Genomic DNA, 20,312 nt, shown 5'->3' on the forward strand with positions numbered 1-20,312 from the left:
CCCCACATAGATTTTCAATGTCTGCGTGGCAGACACTGAAAATCGCGACGGGTGCAACTGCACCCGTCGCACCCCTTCCACTCCACCGGCTCCATTCGGAGCCGGCATCCTCGTGGAAGGGGGTTTCCCGCTGGGCGGGAGGGCGGCCTTCTGGCGGTCGCCCGCCAGCTCAGCGGGAAACTCAGAATGACCGCTGCGGTCTTTCGACCGCGGTACGGTCTTCTGGCGGTTCCTGCCAGGCCGGCGGCATCTGCCGCCGGCGGGGGTCATAATGACCCCCTATATATATTTATGGACGTTTACGCAGCAAAATATGCCACATTTTACAGTATCGATCTAATACGACGGGTGTAGTATCTAAAAAACTATTCAAACGAATTATCTCCAACCCTCAGGACCTTTCCGAGAAAACTAAGGTCAATTGAAAATCATTTGGAGTTATAAAGGCAATGTGATTTTTTACTCAAAGATCTGGCATCCGCAGCTTTCATTTTCCGCAACATTAATGCTCACACCGCAGAGAAGCCACTTCAATAGTAGGGTTAGCTTGATTTAGATCACCTTTTCGACTCTAGATTGCTGTTTTAAAAATCTGTATTTTCTTCTTACGAATCATATAAATATGCCCACAACGTAAATAACTATACTTTTAAATGCTGCATCTTTTATTGCTCGTCATGAAACATAAGTGTCCAGGGTGACTGCCAAGCGATGTGAGGTCATTCAAAAACCATGCAGAGTTTAGTAGGAGGATGAGACATGGCTTATTACTCAAATTGTTCTTGCTAAGTGGCGGACGACCATTTCATATGCTGTGCATAATACTCGAGCAAGCTTTTTCTGTATATTTTACTTCAGAGGGGAACTCACCGCCAAGAGACCTGATATCCATCAAAACCCGTCTGAAGTTTAGGAGGACTAACACATGGCCTCGTGGCTCATGATCTGATGTTAAAACCTATGTCCTGGGTGCTGTGCCAGACACTAAAGTATTGAAATTTCTCAGAGTTCTCTTCAGAACTTCTTGTAAAGCTGATGGCTTTGTAGCCAACATATTTGAAAATGTGTTCTGCAAAATAAGTAATTTAGCTCCTCTTCCTAGCAAATGACCCTGGGAGGGAGAATCTCCTATACCTAAATGGAAAGGGTTAGGCCTACTTGCTATCTAGTACTTTCCTCAAATCTGTTTTGCCAGCCAACCGCCATCTCATGTTTTCACGATATTTTTCAAATTGCAAAATGGCAGGCTTGTTTCTGAAACATAAAACATTTTTGACTCCATTGTTCATTGAGTTTTTTTTCTGTGTGTGGCAGCTATTGTCCTATTACTTACAGGAAATCGGCATTACTTGTGGTCCTGAAGGCCTCCTACTCGCTACGTAATAGGACATTACCCCTAGGTCCCTCCAGTCCTTGTCCCATTCATTACAAGTGGAGATCATCAAACTAGAAACACCAGCCTTCCTCAGAAAGCAAACGCAGCAAGGAACCACAAAAGGACACCATGCCAGCAACTCCAGTATCCAAAAGTGACGTATTCAAGGCGCAGCGAAAAGAAAAAACAACCCACAACCAGTTTAGGAGCAGACAGCATTCAGAACACCCAAAAACCAAAATTGGTATTGTCCCCCAAAACAATCTGGAGATGATAATGCAGAAACAAAAGTGTTGGAAGATGTCCATATAGCGGCCCAGGAACAAACTCAGAAATAGATGACCCCATCACCTCAGCCCAGTAAGCAGACACCCCCTGGGTAGAACGACCCTGCACCCAAACCGGAGGAGGAATCTCAGAAGCAGAATAGGCCAATGCTTAAGCCACCAACTGATGGACAAAGATGAAGCCTTCTGCACTTTAGAAGAAGCCCCAAAAGACACAAACTGAGACTCAGACGTCTGGAACAGCCGGGTCCTTTCCAAATAAAGCTTCAAAGCACGGGGAACATTCAGTAAAGACCAATCCAGGTTTCAGTTCTTGCCCAGACCGGATGCCATTTCCAGCAAGACCAAATCATGGGAATGATGAAATTGGGAGGCCACCGTGTTGGCGGGCTGGTCCTTGGTAAGTAAACTTACAAGGGGACACATATAGGTTGATGAACCTTTTGATTCGTATAGAGTGTTCTTACCATAGTTTCGATACAGAATCAGAAATCAATACACAATAGTCAATTCAACAATCTTTGGAGTCAGTAACTTACACCAATGACTCTTGAGCCATGAATAACCACACCTTTAGGTATAAGTTTAGTAAGTTTATTCCCTATTCGTTAACAATGCTAAGTCATGAATTTTAATCATCAAATCTTAATCAAAGCAATTCTAATAAGGCATGACCTAATCAAAGCTTGAATCAAAAGACGTTCTAATGCATCAACATAATACATTAATAAAACCCAGTTCAGTAACTCTTTGACATCCATTAAGTTCAGCAAGATAGTTTGTCAACCATTTGTCCCTGTAATTTGGCAGTCGTCGTGAAGGTAACCTTAACTAACTCTAATTGGCATCAGCATGTGTGGCTTCATGTAAAACAATTTAGAATACTAATTTGGAAAACATCTACCTTAAGAAAAGTATTAAGTCAGCACAGTTGGTACCTAGAAAGAAAAGGCATAAGCATGCAACTCAGTCATTGTCCTATCTACCTATCAATGGTATGGGTCAGCAAGCAGAATGAGTCTTTGTCCTCAGGTCATCAGTCGATCAGTAAGGCATCAGGCTCTCAGTCACAGAGTACGAGCCCAGTGACAGAATCTCAAATCTTTTCTTCTCAATAACGCCTCACAAAATCAGGATAAGTCTAAGGCGGTCATTACAACATTGGCGGTAAAAGCCGCTTACCGCCGTGCAGAAGACCGCCAATACACCGCCGCGGCTGCGGAATCCCGCCACAGGTATTATGACACACATTTCGGAATCCGCCGAAAATCAGACACCCACACAAGTCCGCCACACCAAAGGTCAGTGATAAACTGGCGAAAACAAAACCTCCACCTCCACACCAACAGAAACACGCCCTTGCTATTACGACCCACGAATCCACGCGGCGGTCTTTCAACTGCGGTATTCTATTGCGGTACACACTGCAGCGCTCAAAATACACACACATCTCCAAAACACTGCCACATTGGACAATTACAAATACACACACCTGATACACATTCAAACAACACTCCCAGACACCCAACACAATATAAAACACACACCCACATCACCCACGAACCCTTACGACCAGAAATTTAGATGAAGGCCAAAGAGACAGCACAGCAAAGACAACCCCACCATACAGAGGCACACAACACCATCACCCACACAACATCCACGCACAAAACACCACACACCACTACACATCACCACACACATCAACACTCACACCGCCCCACACATCACACACACCATGGCACGCCAAAGAGACCCCCGCTTTTCCGAGGAGGAGCTCCGGGTCATGGTGGAGGAAATTGTCCGGGTAGAGCCACAGCTATTTGGCTCACAGGTGCAGCACACATCCATAGCCAGGAAGATGGAGCTATGGCGCAGAATAGTGGACAGGGTCAACGCTGTGAAACAGCACCCAAGAAATCGGGAGGAAATCAGGAAGAGGTGGAACGACCTACGGGGAAGGTGCGTTCAACGGTCTCCAGGCACAACATCGCGGTTCAGCGGACTGGCGGCAGACCCCCACCTCCTCCCCCACAACTAACAACAAGGGAGGAGCAAGTCTTGACCATCATGCATCCAGAGGGCCTCGGAGGAGTCGGTGGAGGAATGGACACTGGTAAGTCAATTCTTAACTATCATATCCCCCACCCTACCTGCATGCTATCACACACCCCCACCCTCACACCCTCCCCTATCACCCCAACTCCTCACTAATGTACTATTAACACAAACTACACATCCCAACACCAAACCCTGCATGACACAACTAAGCATGGACACCCATCACGAAAGCATACCCACTGCACATACCCATAACAACCCACTAACCATCATCACACAAGCCCCCACACAGGAATGCTTGCACTGGGGTACACGCACACCCACCCATTGCACACCATCACACACACACATGCAATAATCATGCTCTTATGCCCCTGCAGGATCACGAAGGACCGTCACCACACCGAAGGGTCCAGACAACTCCACTCCACCCACAGAAGAGGCCCACAGTGACGAGAGCAGCTCTGCCCTACTGGAGCCTGATGACCAGCCCGGACCATCGTGGGGCTCGGGACAGTCGGTTCCCCTTGCACAGGCACAGCCCAACACCGACCTTCCACCCTCTGGTAACACCAGCACAGCACCCACCCAGCGGGCCCAAACCTCCCTACCCAGGACAGGTCAATCAGCTGTGTGTCCACCACTACAGGGAACCCAGGATAACCCACCACCCCAACAACAACAGGGACCTGGGGGCAGTGGCAGTGGGCACACGGTCCAGGGGACGGAGGCACAGGAACACAGGGGAACTGGGAGGGCTGCTGTGCGACAGGGGGTGGACAGGCCAAGGGAACCTACTCTCCACGAGGCCCTATCCTCCATCATGGGAGCATACCACCACTCCCAGGAAACGATGGCGACGGTCCTGGTCAAGTTTCAGGAGACCCAGCGCCTGCAGGAGGACCAGTATTTGGGGTTCAGGGAGGAGCTCAGGACCATCAGCTCCGCCTTGGGCACCATCGTAGGGGTGCTGAAGGACATACAGCAGACCATGAGGGACACCGTGGCACTCCAAGGGGCCCCTGACACTAGCATGGACGATGAACTGCCCACCACCTCTGCCGGAGCTAGTGGACAGGACGCCCCACCACAGGACCACCACACCAGCACCCCGCCCCCTGCAGACGGACAACCACCATGCAAGCGGTCCCTGAGATCCAGGAACAGGACAGAGCAAGATGGCAAGACCACCGCCAGGAAATAAGACCACCCTGATTGTCCCCCCACTGTCCCACTTTGTTAACCTGTCCATACTTAAACTGCCCAAACTCCACTTCCTATTCCCATATGGGCAGTGCACCTGTGAGACTAATAGACTGGACTCTGCCATGGACATTCCTCCGCCATCACCATTTTACAACCCCCCTCCATTTTTGAGCACTTCAATAAACACCCTTGAAACACAAATCTGGAGTCAGTCTATGAATTGGTAAAATGTAATATCTATGACAGCGTCAAAGAGCGGTATTAGTTGTAAAGGCAACATACCAATGTCACACATCACATGTCCCTCAAGGATGCATGCAGATGACACACGTTGGTAACCACACCTGTAAAACCGTAATGGAAAGAAACAACTCAGTTACCAAATAATCCCATGAAATTACACACAGGATAGAGGAGGACGTGTGACAGTGAATGTAATGGTAAAAATGAAAATGTTCTCACCTGTGTGTCACTGGAAATATTGCTGTATGACTGACTCCCTGTTGTCGTAGTCTTCTTCCTCAGCTTCCTCCTCATCACTGTCCACAGGGTCCACAGCTGCCACAACACCGTCATCTGGACCATCCTCCTGCAGAAAAGGCACCTGGCGTCGCAAAGCAAGATTGTGAAGCATCGAGCAGGCGATGATGATCTGGCACACCTTCTTCGGTGAGTAGAATAGGGAACCACCTGTCATATGGAGGCAGCTGAACCTGGCCTTAAGGAGGCCGAAGGTGCGATTCGATCACCCTCCTAGTCCGCCCATGGGCCTCATTAAGCGTTCCTCTGCCCTGGTCCTGGGATTCCTCACTGGGGTCAAGAGCCATGACAGGTTGGGGTAACCAGAGTCCCCTAATAGCCACACACGGTGCCTCTGGAGTTGACCCATCATATCAGGGATGCTGCTATTCCGCAGGATGTAGGCGTCATGCACTGAGCTAGGGAACATAGCATTAACCTGGGAGATGTACTGGTCTGCCAAACAGACCATCTGTACATTCATCGAATGATAACTCTTCCTGTTCCTGTACACCTGTTCACTCCTGTGGGGGGGGACCAGAGCTACATGGGTCCCATCAATGGCACCTATGACGTTGGGGATGTGTCCAAGGGCATAGAAGTCTCCTTTCACTGTAGCCAAATCTTCCACCTCAGGGAAAATGATGTATCTCCTTACGTGTTTCAGCAGGGCAGACAACACTCTGGACAACATGTTGGAAAACATAGGCTGGGACATCCCTGATGCCATGGCCACTGTTGTCTGAAATGACCCACTTGCAAGGAAATGGAGCACTGACAGCACCTGCACGTCAGGGGGGATTCCAGTGGGATGGCGGATTGGTGACATCAGGTCTGGCTCCAACTGGGTACATAGTTCCTGGATTGTGGCACGGTCAAACCTGTAGGCGACGATTATGTCGCTCCTCCATTGTCAACAGGTTCACCAGCGGTCGGTACTCCGGAGGATTCCGCCATCTTCTCAAATGTTCCAGCTGACGGCGCCTAGGAAGGACAACAGCGACGATCATGTCAATTTTTTTCCAGGTATGTACCCACAGTTACACAGAAGACGACACCAAACACAAAACCCTTCCTGTATGTGTGTTGAGTGTAGCCCTAGCTATGTGTGACGCAGAAGTAAATGAAGCCATGTGGGCCCCTGAAATGGCGGCTTCCTGACCTCTAAACTGGGACAATGGGATTCTGGGGTAACTGCGTTGGCGTTGCACACCGTCGCGGTCGTAGACTGCGGCGCAATGCTGCATTGGTTAATATAGGACCCTATGGGTCCCAGGAGCCAATGAACAGGTGCGGCGGCGGTGATGATACGCACCACCGCGGAAGTCACCGCCGCGGACGTCACCGCCATTTTCTATCTGTTCAATCACTAGATACCTGATCTTCGACAGGAGAGGACCTACACTGCAAGTGCTGCTGTGACCTCGGTCTGGAGAGACAATGGCTGCTGCGTCTGGGGAAAGGGCCCCTGCCTTCACTGCTCAGGAGTTGGAGAAACTGGTAGACGGGGTCCTCCCCCAGTACACGCTACTCTACGGTCCTCCAGACCAACAGGTTAGTACACATGGAGCACGTTGTATGGGCTAGGCCTGGGTGGAGAGGGCTGGTTGTAAGAGGGAAGGGGGCAGAGTTCAGGGAACATGAATGCATGTGAATGAATGGGCCACATGGCTAGAGTAGTGAGGGGGGCCACTCACATCGACGGTGCAGTTGGTAATGACTTCTCTTCTTCCCTTGTGCATGTCATGTAGGTCAGCGCCCACCAGAAGAAGGACATTTGGCATGCCATCGCCAAGGACGTCCAGACCCTGGGGGTCCACCAGAGACGGGGCACCCACTGCCGGAAAAGATGGGAGGACATTCGCCGCTGGAGCAAGAAGACGGCGGAGGCTCAGCTGGGGATGGCCTCCCAACGTGCCCGTCGCCCCATGACCCCCCTGATGTTCGGGATCCTGGTGGTGGCATACCTGGAGTTGGATGGGCGCTTGAGGGCATTACAGCAGACACAAGGTGGTGAGTACAACATCATTCAGCGGACTTTGCGCGCAGTGGAGGGGTCTGGGTGGGGGAGGAGGCCTGTGGGTGTACCTAGGCCAGGCAGAAAAACGTAGACTAGGCCCCTCCGTAATGCAGGCCATGTGGCACTCCACCCCACCGCAGTAGAGTGCCAAGTACAGGTATAGATGCCCCTGTGGCATCCATGTGTGCAGATGTCCACCATAGCCATGTAGGCCAGATCCCAGAAATTGCATCTGCAGAGGCCAGGAGCACGGCGTAGTGCAGGGGGCTGCTGTGTCTGTATTGTCCGCCAACGGTAGCGGTATGCCATGCACTCAACCTGTCTTTCTTCTGTCTTCCCCCCCACTTTTTGTGCTCTCCCTGTTCTTTTGTGCATCAGCATCATCAGGCGGAGGTGCAGTGGCACCGGAGCACGAGGGAGCTGCATCCCACATGGCCATGGAGGGCCACACCACGGACTCAGAATGCACCAGTGGGACGGAGGGCGAGGGGAGCTTCACGTCGGCCACCGGATCACCAAGCAGCGACACGGATTCGTCCGCCGATGGGAGCTCCCTTGTGGTGGCGGCACCATCTGTGCGCCCCACTTCTACAGGTACAGCCGCCACCTCCCCTACCAGCACCGCCCTCCCAGCAGCCCCTCAGCGTTCGCCCCGCGACAGCTCACCCAGGATGGTGGGCATCACCTTCGCCCCAGGCACCTCAGGCCCTGCCCCAGTCACCCCTGCTGCCCTCAGTGAGGAGGCCATTGACCTCCTCAGGTCACTCACTGTTGGGCAGTCTACCATTGTGAATGCCATCCAGGGTGTAGAAAGGGAGTTGCAACACGGTAATGCATTCCTGGAGGGCATTCATTCTGGTCAGGCTGTCCTTCAGCGAACCCTGCAATCTCTGGCCTCAGCACTGATGGCAGCTATTGTCGCTGTGTCTAGCCTCCCCCCTCCAACCTCCTCCACCCAGACCCAATCCCCTGTACCCCAGCCCATCCCAACCACACCTACAGACCAGCATGCACACAAGTCAACACACAAGGGAAGCTCAGGCAAACATAGGCACCACACAACCCACAGGCACACACACAAGCATCACCCACATGCAGACACAGCAACATCCACTGCCTCCACTGTGTCCCCCTCCTCCTCTTCTCCCTCCTCCCTCCCAGTGTCGTCTACACTCTCACCTGCATGCACTACATCTACAGGCACCAGGACTCGCACCAGAACACCCAGCACCACACCCCGCTCACCTGCACTCACCACCTCCACTCCCATTTACACGTCCCCTGTGTCCTCTCCCAGTGTGTCTGTGACACCCCCTTCCAAAGTACACAAACGCGGGCACCCACACACCCAACATCCATCCACCTCACAACAGCCTCCAGTACCTGAACCTGCACCTGCACCCAAAACACCTAAAGTGACACCTCCTACAACCACCTCCTCTTCCTCCACTCCCAGGCCCCCTCAAACTACCCATCCCAGTGTTCGTCAGAAACTGTCCCTCTGTAAAGTTGACCTTTTTGCCCCCAGCCCCCCTCCAATTCATCAGTCCCGTCGTAGCGCCTCAGCCAAAAAGCCTCCAAGACCAGTGGTGCCTGTTCAAGGTGTGTGGAGTGCACCGGCCACCAGGGCAGGCAGTGTGCCCCTGAGCCAAGGCACTGGCAGCCCACCCCCTGTAAAGGCTCTGAAATTGGAAAGTGGCCGATGGGACCCTGTGAAGACCCCTGGAGTCAAAACAACTCACAGGGGTCCCAGGGGGATTGCAGAGTCAGCTGTGACTCCTCCAAAGGTGGGGAAGGGACAGAGGAAGTCTGCACAGCCTGGTGTGAGCATCACGGCGGAGAAGGGCGGCATCCTTCCCGGCGGTCGGGACACCACCGCCAGCACCGTTGTCACTGGTCTGGAGACCACCGCCAGAGTCATTGCCCAGGAGGGCCCAAGTATCGTCACTGGTCCGGAGACCACCGCCTGAGTCAGTGCCCAGGAGGGCCCAAGTATCGTCACTGGTCCGGAGACCACCGCCGGAGTCATTGCCCAGGAGGGCCCAAGTATCGTCACTGGTCCGGAGACCACCGTCGGAGTCATTGCCCAGGAGGGCCCAAGTATCATCACTGGTCAGGAGACCACCGCCGGAGTCAGTGCCCAGGAGGGCCCAAGTATCGTCACTGGTCCGGAGACCACCGCCGGAGTCAGTGCCCAGGAGGGCCCAAGTATCGTCACTGGTCAGGAGACCACCGCCGGAGTCAGAGCCCAGGAGGGCCCAAGTATCGTCACTGGTCAGGAGACCACCGCCGGAGTCAGTGCCCAGGAGGGCCCAAGTATCGTCACTGGTCCGGAGACCACCGCCGGAGTCATTGCCCAGGAGGGCCCAAGTATCGTCACTGGTCCGTAGACCACCGCCGGAGTCAGTGCCCAGGAGGGCCCAAGTATCGTCACTGGTCCGGAGACCACCGCCGGAGTCAGTGCCCAGGAGGGCCCAAGTATCGTCACTGGTCAGGAGACCACCGCCGGAGTCAGTGCCCAGGAGACCCCCGGATGCCACAGCCCCGCTGGGCTATGAAGGAACGTCATGCCACACACCAATGCCCGTTCCAGAACCGCCATGGCAAAGCACCGCTGAACAGTCCAGAACCGCCATGGCAAAGCACCGCTGAACAGTCCAGAACCGCCATGGCAAAGCACCGCTGAACGGTCCAGAGACCGCCATGGCAAAGCACAGCTGAACAGTCCAGAACCGCCATGGCAAAGCACCGCTGAACGGTCCAGAGACCGCCATGGCTAAGCACCGCTGAACAGTCCAGAACCGCCATGGCAAAGCACAGCTGAACGGTCCAGAGACCGCCATGGCTAAGCACCGCTGAACAGTCCCGACACCGCCATTTCAAAGCACCGCTGAACAGGGCATGCACCGGGGAAGAATGAAAAGACCGCCACATCAAGCATCGTCATCCCATGTGCAGCTGGGACAGTGACGGGACAGGAACTTTCACGGGGAGACCAATCCAGTCTGGGCACCATTCCCCCTCCAGAGCCAGTGGAGGCTGTTATCTACTTGCAAAACTGTGGCTTTGCACTCCCCAGGATGGTACAGTGGGCAACCCACCCACTGTAGAGACTTGAGAGACTGTGGCTTTGCACTCCCCAGGATGGTCCAGTGGGCAACCCACCCACTGTAGAGACTTGAGAGACTGTGGCTTTGCACTCCCCAGGATGGTACAGTGGGACACCCACTGTAGAGACTTGAGAGACTGTGGATTTGCACTCCACAGGATGGTACAGTGGGCAACCCACCCACTGTAGAGACTTGAGAGACTGTGGCTTTGCACTCCCCAGGATGGTACAGTGGGCAACCCACCCACTGTAGAGACTTGAGAGACTGTGGCTTTGCACTCCCCAGGATACATCAATGGGCATGGAGCCCCGTCGTGGATCTGGCTTTGCACTCATCCGGCTGAGGTGCCCCCCCTTCCCTTCCCCCTGAGGTGCCTGTTGTATTTCTATCTGATGCCCCGGCAGTGTTCTCTCCGATTGTGGACAGGTATCTATTGTGGGCCTCGCCCATGCATTTTTGGACTAGTGGTGCACGGACATTGATATGTGCATATCTGCACTACTTCTCGTAATGTATATATTTTTGAATGATTTTATGATATATCTGTATATTTTTGAAACATGTATATTGATACATTACAATGTATGAACTGATTTCGTTTTGTCTTTGCATTCTTCCGGGGGGATTGTGGTTTGTTACTGTGATTTTTGTAAATGCATTGGTGTGTGTGTTGTAATTTGTGAGGGTGGGGGTGGGGGTGTTTCGTGTGTCTCCCCCTAACTTTTGCCTCCCCCTCCCCTATGTCGTAGGTGCAGTACTCACCGTTATCTTCGCCCGCCCCGGCGTTGCTCTTCGTAGATGAGTAGGAATACAAGGGCCGGTAGAATTTGTAATTCCGGCTCCATGGAGTCCTCCTTCCTCGGGGGATGTATTAAGGTGAGCGTTTTCCCATTGCAGTAACTGTTTCTGCCATGTTTTTATCCACGGTGAATCCGCCCCGGAAAAGGTGGCGGATTGGTAGGTTGTGATACTATGGGCGGTACATTGTCTTCCTCCTGTCTGTTGGTGGTGACCGCCGCGCTGCTTGTCTGTACCGCCGTGGCGGGCGGTGTGTTAAAGTGGCTGTCTTTGTTGCCGGCTTCCGCCAGGGTCATAATTCTCTTTTTTTGTCCGCCGGGTTGTTTGCGGTATTGCCGCACCTTTAACACCGTCCGCCAGGGTTGTAATGACCCCCTAAGTCTTTTCCCTCTGCCATGTTGTTATATCAAAGTTCCCCAAACCTTCCCCGAATTTCCAATTGCTCAATTAATCATACGTTATTACCCTACCCAATAATTTCCCTTTACTAAATCTATAAATTCTAATATTTCACAGTTCACATGTCGTTGATTGGTCAGCTTTACGATGTTCTCATCATCTGGCTCGTCAGGTATCGAAATTGTTGCATCTTCGTCTCCAGTCAGTGTCTTCATTGTTTGCATCCTGGGAAAGTACATCTCATGCACAATACACAGTATATGAGATACATTGCTAAAGACATCATCTCCTGTCCGTCGGTTCTCACAGAAAGCCCCTGCTAACCATTTTATTAATACAATGAGCATTTCACAGTTGGTTCACCCTGTCAGCAATTTTCATTAGACACTAGGAAATACAGCTTCTGCATGAGGCCTGGCAAAACTAGGCCAAGACACTTGTTAAGTTAAGGCCTACACTTAATAAGCAAAAACATAATTCATATCCTTTAGTATGACATATTACTACATTAATCTAATATATTTTCAATATTTCATGTGGGTTAATCATAATTTTAATACATTTCGTGAACACTGATGGTCAATCTCCGAGGTTACAATTTCAAACGTGCACCTTTTTTTCTATGTTATTTATTTATCTACATGTCATTATTCAAAATACATATACATTCATTATTAATTTCTAATTAAGACATCTGTGTTAGCAACCGTCGGGACAAAAGAGGAATCCAGCCGAAAAACCACAACATCATCTGAAAATGACACAAAGGGCACATGAGTCATAAAGGTCCCCTACTCCCCAAGTCGTCTGGCATTAGTAACAGCAACCAGAAAAAACACCTTGAAAGTGACAAACTTAATATCTGTCAACTTCATGGGTTCAAAAGGCACAGACATCAGGGCCTTCAAAACTAATGGCAAATCCCAGAAAGGAAAGCGAGGTCTAACTACAGGACAGGAGAGAGAAAAACTGTGCAGCAGACGAGACATCAGATCATCAACATCCACCAAATTGCCCCAAGGAGACCAGAAAGCCTTAATAGCTGCCCACTGGGCTCACAAAGTGGACACCTAGAGAGGTTTCTCATAACCCTCACACAAGAACTGCAGGACATCCAACAATTTACAATCCAAAGGAGACAACCCCACCATTTCGGAAAGTTACTCCAGTGCCTGTCATAAGGCTTCAAAGTTGCAGGCTTCCTGGATTGCTGGATGGCCACAGCTAAGTGGCGGGGGAGACCATTATGCTGCAATCCCCTCCTCTCAACTTCCAAGCCGACAGCCAAAGGCGGTGGAGATCCAGAAGAGGAACACACCGAAGAGGGGATGTGAACAAGGAACCATTAAAGGACCTGGATTGGCTAGCAAACGAAGAGTGGGAAACCAGGACCGCTGAGGCCAAAAAGGGACCACCAGATTCACCCCCGACTCTAGCATTAACCAGGCCTGAAACCGCAGAACCAGAGCAACAGATGGGAAGGCATACAACAGATGATCTGGCCAAGGCACCCTCAAAGTATCCACCCCACAGGCTTCTTCCTACTGTGAGCCAGCACAAAACCAAGGCACTTGAGCATTGTGCCAAGAAGCAAACAGATCCAGGTCAGGTACCCCAAACCTCTCACACACTTGGAGAAATACTCCCTGAGAGAGAGGAAAGAAGTGACTGAGAGTATCTGCCACTCCATTGTCCACCACCTAAACATAAGTAGGCACAAGACATTGCAGATGCTCCTCTACCACCACAGGAACAAGAGCTGTGCTGCAGCATTCAGGGAGCGAAACCTGATACCCCCCTGATTGTTGAGAGAGGCACTCGTCACCTGGTTGAAGGACCGCACCACCATGTTGTGACAAACCATAAAGTGATGGAAACCATTTACAAACCTGAACACGCCATCAGTTCCCTATAAATGGATGAACACTGGCCCTCCTGAAGAGACCACCGAGCCTAAAAACACCTGTCCCCATGGTAGCCCCCAAACAAAAGTGCTGGCATATGTGGTAAGGACCAACAGAGGATCTGGCTGCAAAGGAACCCCTTTTGAGAGACTGTCTTGCAGAGACCACCATCCTCAGCCAGGAACCACTGCAGGAGACACCAGAATTAGCATGTTCAAGTCTCGGGAGTGAGGATCCCAAAGTGACAGAAGATAAAGCCATAGAGGCCAGAGATGAAAGTGAGCCCACGGAACAGTGAAGACTGCTGCTTCCATGTACCCCAAGAGGCAAAGCCAAGTGCGGACTGGTACTGCAGACAGACACATCACCTCCTGACCCAAGGAATTCAGTGTCACCACCCTGAGTGGTGGAAGGAACACCTGGTTGTGGTCCATCCAAAACCAAGCCCCTATAAAAGTCAAATCTTGCGAGGGAATCAGCTGATCAGAAATCATTGGGCCTGTAGAGTAGAACAAACTGTCCGAGCATCCCGAAGAACCCGGTCCCTGGGGGAGGCATGAATCAGCCAGTCGTTCAAATAGGGGTACAGGTGTATCCCCTGAAGCTACAGGGATGCCACCAGAGGAGCAACAGTCTTGGTAAACACCCTCGGGGTGACTGGAGGCTGAACAGAAGCACCCTGAACTGGTAGTAGGAACCGTTGATGCAGAATCTCAGAAACTGCTGGGAGAGTGGATGAATTGGGACATGATAGTAAGTGTCCTGCAAGTTCAGAGTGCACACATCTGATGACCCTTGATCACCAACTGAATGATCTATTGCAGCATCTCTAGTTTGAAAGGTACATTACACACAAACTTATTCAAGGCTTTGAAGTCCAAAACCGAGCCTTAAGCACCGGTGGACTTTGCTACAAAGAAGATGATGGAGTAAAATTCCTTGCCCCTCTCCAAGCGAGGCACCTCCAAAATGGCCTGTTTAGTGAGAAGAGAGTGAGCCACCTGGACTAAAATATTGCACCTCACACTATTGGCAGGCCAAGGGGTCGGCTGCACCCCAGAAGGAGGAGGGAACACCCCAAACTCGATTCTGTAACTACTGAACAATGACCAAAACCCAGGCGTCTGAAGTAGACCCCCTCCAGGTCTTCGGAAAATGCTGCAGGCGTCCCCCGGCTGCAACGCCCAGCTCCACCATATAGTCAGGAATGAGGCTTCTTAAGGGGGAACCTTAGTTTCCTTTCACAGCCCCATCTGGCTGAAAACGGCCTCTGGGAGCAAACAAACTGCCATTGAAAGGCTGATGCAATGAAGACTTGAGCTTTGAAGGCTGGCGATCTCCAGGCAAGGACTTAAGAGAGGAGGGATTTTTCTTCTCCTTACAAAGCTTATGAAGCTTCTCCTTAAGTTGTGTACCAAACAAAACTGACCCCTGGAAAGGCATCTGGAGAGCAGAGGACCTCTGGTCTGCATCAATCTCCCAGTCCCGCAGAACCAGATTATGCCGAGCCACCACACAAGCCCCTCCAGAGACCGCTGAGACCCTCACAATATCAAAGGGCACATCTGACAGGAACTCCACCTGGTGATCAATGTACTCCAACACTTCAGAACAGTCAGAGGACTCATCCAAGGCTCTATAAAGAGATTTCGTATCAGAAATCAGGGACTGCACCACATAAGTTCGATAAATCCTGTCCCGAAGAGACAGAGGGGCACCGGAATACACCTTCTTAAGGGCGACATCCACCTTCTCATCAACAGAGTCCCTGATGTTGGCATCCTCCACCACAGAAGTGAACATCACCAAACTAGCCACAAAGCAATCATTGGGAATGGAGTCTGGCAAATCCTTCAGCATATCCTGCAAGGGATATAATTTCGCTGTAAACCTGGGCATCACAATTTTTTCAGGATCCTTCTACTCTGATTTAAGGACTTCCTGATTGCAAGGGTGCATAGGCACATAAACAGGAGCAGTACCCTGAAACTGATGCAGCAGAAAACCAGAAGATGTATCTGGCACCTCATCGTCTGCAAAACCCATATTCGTCTTCACATGACAAATAGGTCCAGGCATCATGTCTTTAGAAATGTAATTCCCCTTTTTTTCCTCAGGGGACCCATCCTCCTCCTCTGAACCTGAACACTGAAATGCCACTGCGAGTACCGACCCCTTAGGCCTGCCAGCATCCCCCATCTCCAGCAGGGTCTCCCTACAGAGACGCTTAAGGCGGACATCATCGTCCTCCCTCCTCCACCTGGACGAGGGGGCAAAGGACAGCCAGAGGAGGAATCATCGGAGATAGAGGAATCAAGCTCAACACACTTCCTCTTATGAGTGTGCTATCGCATCTCAGTAAGCAGGCACACCAACACAGCAAGCAAGCAAAACAACAGTTCACCAGCAGCAAAAAGTAATGAAGACACCAGGGAAATGCAGCAAAAACTCTGCTATGGGGTACTTACCCCCAAGGCACCCTGCATTTGAGGACATTTGAGGACATGAAAACTGAAAACGCCGAAACTGACAGCTGGCGAGGACCAAAGCACTTCCAAGCCTGCTCAGTAAAGGCTTCCGTCCCACCTGGGAGTCAGGCAATGCTTGACGTTGCCTGCACTGTCCCCTGGCCTACACACAGCACAGGAAGCGGGCAAGATAGTCAGGCATCCCTGAGGCACACAAGTGCCAGAACTGGCAATAGGAGGCCTGACCAACGGCTCACTGGTCCACAAACCGCTGCACCTCCCTGCAAACTCTGCAGATAGGGAGGCACAGGCCCAAACCACTCCCTTAATGTCAGGCAGAAAGGAAGAAAAAAAAGAAAAAACAGCAGAAGCCACCCCTGCCCAGCAGGAGCAGCAGCCTCCAGTCCTCACGCCATTATGCTGTCACGAAAGAAAAAAAGAAGAGAAGAAATGTTATGTAAGGCCACATTATGAACTCCCAGGGGGAGAGGTGGGGTAGGGATCAGCATTCCTTACGTTGTTATTTTCTGTCATGGAGATAGACATCTCCACTTGTAATGTATGGGACGAGGACTGGAGGGACCTGGGGGTAATGATAATGTTTTCCACCCTGCTCCACAATGCCTCACACAGCAGCCCTGAGCAGGAAGAATATTAATTGGAAGACACTACCCTAAGTCGGACAGGCCATGCCTTTGTATTGAGCTTACAGCCCTGTCGTGGGCGGGACACCTAGTGATAAGTTGCTGACAGGGGAGATAGCTGAGACTCTTAAATGAGGATGGGGGAACCATGGATTTGGCTGGGCAGGAGCCTGGAGAATTTACAGTAGTGCTACCGCTCTCTCAAACTCTGCCAACCTTTAAATAAAGCCCTGAGTCGCCATCCAACCCCACTGGCCAGTGGAATTACGGCCTTTCTACTCTATATACACTCTGTGATGACATGTTCTTACTAATTGATAGTCTATGTGATTCCATAAATTATCAAATTAATGACGTCATTTGTGATATTTTCTCTGCTGTCATGTGAAGTCCCAAGCAGTGTATTGGAGACTGCACGAAGATTATGTTTGTATAGATAACAATGAGTGGGAAATTTCATATTTTTAATTTAGATCAAAACCATAATGGCTGTTTATCCCAGTTAACATGCTTTTATATAACATACGTGAGTCTGTGAGTTTAGTAGTCAAGTGGATTACCGTCTCAGTCTAGTTTAATATAGAGACATTTTTACATGCCCTTCTAAATTTGATTGGTGCACTCATATTAGCTATGTTTAAACTGGAGACCTGCCAGGACAGGTTATGTTTAATCTTTTAATTTATTGCTTCCTCCCAGTGGTCCATGCAACAATAGAGAAGGATGGGGCGTGACTTTTTGTGACATTAATTGGCTGCAACGAAAATGAAATACTGCCCAGAGACCACTGGGATCCTGGGGATGGATTAAATTTAAAACACAAAATGAAGCAAAGAAAAAATCTGGCAACATTCTTGACAAAAAGTTGGATCCACATAATAAACTGTAGCATTCTAATAAAAAATGCATTCTGTCTGTGCAGTGGGAGGAAAAAGACCAAAACAAAAAAACATAAAAAAACAGTAACATTTCTTTTTATGAACTGTTTGAAAGGAAAATTATTAAATGAAAACTCACGCTAAATAATCCTACAAAAGAACAGCAGTCCTGTGAATATGCAAACCGAAGAATACCACAAAAAGAGAAATAGATGATAGAAATGTATTCTCACACAAGGCCCAGGTATATAAAAAGAGATAGGTAGTACTACAGGATTACTTTTTTGCATACTCTTAGGAAAAGTGTATAGTCCTTTCTATTTGTACGAATTGTATTAAAATTTTTTTGAATACTCCAGTCTTATTCCCATTTTATGTGTTTTGGGAACAATTAACACAGGCATTTGAAAGTATGTAAATGAGTACCACAGGAGTATCACTTCACGTACCTTTGTAAATCATCCTGATATACACATTTGTAACTCTTTGTTATGTTAAAGTACTTGGTGTAACCTGACGCATATGGCCAGGTAGGATGGTTACTTCTAATCTGGTGGCCAGGTCAGAGTTCACATGACATTGTGCAGCTGTCTGTTGACTCAATAATGAAGTAGTGCTAACTGGGAGGTACCATTAAACATACAAAGTTACACAGCTGCCAAGTTATGAGTCAATGAACAGACATCCACCTAGCAAGATACTCTGATTTCCTGTAGCAAGGTGACTGAAATAGGAATTGTCTGTACCCCATATATCAGGTATACATTATTGAAAGATGGTGTCACTGTAATATGAGGGGATCAAGCAAAGCCAGTCTATACATTGTCCAAAACATATCTACCTGCCAAATGTGGTACCACATGTTACATGACAATCTGTGTCTGTCTGTTCCACATTTTCAATGGGGCTACTTGCCACTGGGACCATGGAGAGCACACCAGAGACAGACACTTACCCCCTGGAAGAAGCTATCAGTGAAGAGAGCACTTCTGGATGTGTGGATAACGAGGACGCCCGTGGCCCATCTGGGCTTCCTGGTCAGACCACAACTGTCAGCCTCACCCTGCCCACAATGACTCCTCCGAGCCCTGTTGCATCTACATTTCAGACAACCAGTCGCTTCCAATCCTGTGTCCCAAGGACAGTTACAACCATCATGTGCCCCACAGTACAGGTACCAGAGTCACAACTCAAAAGCCCTGACAATGAAGGACCTGCCACCAGTGGCAGTGGGCAAACTATGCCAAGGGCACAGGCATGTGGCGTAGGGAGCATGGGAGAGATGGTGTTGGCCAGTGGCCTGAGGCTGCTAAGGACAGTTCTGGCCAGGACACCGTCTCCCAAGTCTTGGGAGCCTACCAACAATCCCAAGGCGTGATGGGCCAGATAATTGCCATGGTGGGGGAGATCAGGCAGCTGCAGAGGTACAACCTACATACATACAACAGTGGGAGGCCCTCATTGCCAACATGGTCACCCTAACAGGGGTGCTAAAAGACATCAACACCACCCTGAGCACAGTATGTCCACAACACCAGACGTCTTCCATTGGCCAAGGAACACCAGCCCCTTCAACATCTGTAGAAACCAATGGAATGGAGGACCTGCCAGAGGAAGGACATGCCTCAGACACCCCTACCTCTGTAGCTGAACAACCCTCCCACAAGAGTGGATGTCTACCCAAACAACCAGGAGGTGCAGATGCCAAGACAACAACCACAGCCAGAAAGTGATCCTCAAATGACTGGTTCCCTTTGGTTTCCACATATGTACCATGTTGACTCTTCTACAACCACTGTCCAATTTACAGGGGTAGTAGAACACTGACCTTGTGACTTCAAATGGAGTGGCAGATAGCCTAATGAGAACATTCACCATGACTGAAACTTTCACTTTTGTAACCTTATTTCTTTGCTCGCATTCATCCTAATGTAATGTGCACATGTAAATAAACACAACTAAAACACAAAATATGTTTGTGAGTCATTTGTCATCTATGTTGAACAGATAACTCCTAAATATTTTAGATGCAAATGAATTTCTCATATGAAGGAAATGTGAGAAGGGACATGTCACAGGTACTGTCATGCCTGGGTTCAATACAAACACAATGAAACAAGTAGAGTATCACCAATCCCTATTTATTGCACTGTGCTGCACATAGGCTGACAAAGTATCTGGGATCTTGTAGTAGAGTGAGCCTTTACACCTTTTTGCATCTGCATAGGTGTCAGCAACTAACATGCCAAAGACCACTGAAGTAAGGCACATGTCAGACTTTGTTTATCAGACTAGGCAAGCAGATTGGTAGAAATTATCATCAACTAAACTCTTATCAAATACCTATACCATATCTACCAAATTAACATACCCCATAATGAAGACAGAGGTCAGTACAACTGACCCTAGTCAGGGAACCTTCCAGTTACCATAGTCAGATATCTGTAGGCATGCTACTCACCCATGTCAGTCTTGATACACATGAACAGTGGCCTGCAATGTGGAAACACAGTGAAAGCTACATAGAAGTTAAATAGTATCATTACCAAAACAATGAGAAGGTTGAGTGAATGGACTACACAGGAAGACATGTTTCAAAGACACATGTTTACACACATGACATCTTCACACCTATTGCAAGAT

The sequence above is a fragment of the Pleurodeles waltl genome, chromosome 2_2, assembly GCF_031143425.1.
Source record: "Pleurodeles waltl isolate 20211129_DDA chromosome 2_2, aPleWal1.hap1.20221129, whole genome shotgun sequence".
Taxonomy (NCBI): domain Eukaryota; kingdom Metazoa; phylum Chordata; class Amphibia; order Caudata; family Salamandridae; genus Pleurodeles; species Pleurodeles waltl.